Consider the following 3,359-nt stretch of genomic DNA (forward strand, 5'->3'; position numbering starts at 1 on the left):
GCGTGTTTATATGCATAACAATATGTGTTGCAAAGTCTGCATTTAYATTTGCATTTCATTGCACTTCGTCCACTTGTGCTCGTACCTGTGCCGCTTTTGTTGTTGTTGGTTTCGCATTTGTTCGTTTTGTGCAAATTTTAAGCAAATATTGAATTTAATCTTAATTGAGTACAAATTCTTAATTACAGACACGCCACATCGTCATTTGTGTAATGTACAACAAACAAATGCAAATATATAAATGTCCAGTGGTCGACATGTCCCTGCAACGTCAAAGCAAACATGAGCAATACTCACTTGAGGCAGAACCCTCGAGCAGGTTACGGCATTGCATATATTGAAAGTATAAGGAGTGTGTAGTAGAGTGGTTCAAATGATCAACACTGCAGATAATTTTGATTTGAAACTCCAGCTATATAGGCTAACGAAGGAGCTTCCACTAATTTGTGGAGCTTTCAGTATTGAAAAGCTCATTTCCATCCTTTCAGAAGTTCTACGGTCCTCTTGCTTGAAAGATTTACAATTTTTTATTTCATTATTCCCAGCATGATTTCTTTAAATTACGAAAATGTATGAATAATTAAGCAAATATATGAAATTAGTCAATAAACTAAGACTTTCTCTTGAAATCTCGATGAATAAATTTGAAATCTAAACCTGAAATGATATCTTAATAACAGTTATAATTTTATAATATACACGCAATGAATCTTTTTAGGAGAGCTTATTAAAAATGAGCTTTATAATGAAAGCTTAATATAAAGGAGCTTCAAAGTGAAAGCTTGCAAAATTAAGTGTAAAAGATATAAACAAAACAAGATGGTATTTAAGTTCTTAATAAAATTTTCATAACAAAAAACAACGAAATTTTAAATTAAAACCAAARCTTTCATTTTAAAATTTGCTTATGTTTACAATTTCAATTTCAAAAAGATCTGCGTAAWCATTTAATAAGCAAATAATTTATACGAAAGAACAATACTTATTTATAAAAGGCATTTCACAACGCATATACTTACTAAGGAGAGCTTTTATAAGCATATATTAAATGTAAAGAGTTTGCTAAGTAACGAAAGCTTTCATAAAAAACACAGAGCTCATAAAATTATAACTTAGAAATGTGCTACAGATATTTAACCGATCACTTTCATTTAASTATTAATTAAAAAAAAGCTTTCATTTCTTTAAAAAACAACCTTGGTATTAGTTTTTTAAATTTTATGTTCATAAAAGCTTTTACATGAAAGTGGACAATAATGTGTTTTTTTGCAATTTTAGTAAAGCATTTGAAGCTTTTGAAGAGCTTTCACTTGTTTAAAACTTTAAATATTACTGGATAAATTATTTAAAATGTTATCAAAATATTCATTATTTTTTATTTTGGGAAGCTTTCATTTATTTCATGCTTAAATAATCCGCTGAGTCATTATCGTATATCAAAAAATAATTTTAACTCCTTCGAGTTTTCAATTTTCCTAAGCTTTTGCTTAGTATCGAAAGCTTTACAACATTACTAAGCTCATAAAGTTACAACATAAAAATGTATTTTAAGTATTAGATCGATATTTGGAAAYCATTYTCTTTTGACAATTCATATTTGGAAATTTATTTTAAATATTATATCGACCTCTTTCATTGGATCCATCATTTTCTTTTGACAATTCATAACAAACGAGGCTTTTGTATCCTTTGAAACCTTCTTAGTAATAATTTTCTTAAGTTTTTAACCGACTCAGTTGAGCTTTTACTTAAAAGGAGACAAAAAGTTGATTCTATTTTCCTTTGAGTTATCACTTTTCGAATATTATCGGCAAACTTATTATTGAATATTCGACATTTCATCCAAAATTTACATAATTTTTTTTGACGAAAAGTTTTTTTTATGGTTTTCGAAGTAAATTATTAAATATTCCTTTTTTATTTGGACTCAATATAATATGAAAAATTTTGGAGTTATGAGCTTTCGACGATAGGAAAAAGTATCTTGAAAGTAGCCAGCCTAATTTTTATGATTTTTCTTACCTTTCCAAAGAAATATACATTAAAGATATCCAATCTTTTTATAAAGAAAAGGTATATTTTTAAAATATTTGTATTAATTTTTTTGTTGAAAATTGTTATTTACAAAAAAAAAAAAAACAGATCTAAAACATTTCAGAGAATGGTAAGCATGTAATCAATGAGTCCCGAGTCTACAAATTTTRCTTGCTAACCAAACAATTCTCATAATCAAGTGCCCACACTCACCTGGCAAACACTCACCCACCACATCATCGCAACATAATCAACACCGCCATTGTGCTTGTTTTGTTTTTGTCAATTTACAACATTAACATTTCGCAAATTTTAGTCAAAATGTCAAATGGACAAGCGCAAAGCATCACTGTCGCAGTGACAAAGTCGCGGAGGAGTGACGTGACGTGCGGCAGTTGGGCTGTGCGCATACCTGTCTGCCACAATGACATCACCTCCCACGAATACTTTTCCCAACCACACATGTCTGTCACTCGTTGCGGCAACAGTTGCTGCCAAGGCYYGCAGAAATTTCACTTTCATGTCAACCAACAGACGCCGGCACAAAATGTCACTTGCTGGCGATCCCAACGAACGCCAATAGACCCGTTCCTCTACACTTGGCTGTGTTGGTGTGCAAATTTGTTTGCACTGATGTTAATGCAAATTCAGACAGACATATGTATATATTTTTGTTTACATGCTGGGTGTTTATGCTCATTGGCGATTTGGTTCGACTGCAACTCCCAACGGTTTATGGCCACCGCAAAATAAACACGCGTTTTAATTTCCCTCAGCGCATTCGACTTATTTAAAATTCATTAACACTTTGCACTCAAAATCCGACCAACAGGAAAGCAAAAAAATAAGACAAAAACAAAAATAAATCATATTAATGGCTTTTATTGGTATGTTTTTGTTTTTAATGTCTGTTGTTTGCTTGGCAAAATCGCTTCGGCTGTAAWTGCATTTATGATTTATTCATAGGCAGCTTATACAGTTGCGCGGTTGTATGTTAGAGAAATTTTAGAGAATTTTAAATTAATTGTGTTTAAATACGTTAAAATTATAAAAAAATTTTACAACTATGGTGAAATTCTTGTGTAAACTCTCAACAATATATGTGTTTCGSGGCGGTCTACGGAAAAAATGGCACTTAATGGAAAGTAGCTAAGTACTTAGGYCGCTATATCGTCACSTAAAATGCAAAATATCGTATTATGCGAAAGAAAAACGTTATAAGAACCAATCATATTGAAAAAAAGTTTAGGTTTGGTTATAAAATGTCATACATTGGTTATGTATTGGTTATATATTGGTTACATATTGGTTATATCTGACAGCTG

Source organism: Bactrocera latifrons, unplaced genomic scaffold, assembly GCF_001853355.1.
Source record: "Bactrocera latifrons isolate USDA-ARS-PBARC rearing strain unplaced genomic scaffold, ASM185335v1 scaffold_157, whole genome shotgun sequence".
Lineage (NCBI taxonomy): Eukaryota > Metazoa > Arthropoda > Insecta > Diptera > Tephritidae > Bactrocera > Bactrocera latifrons.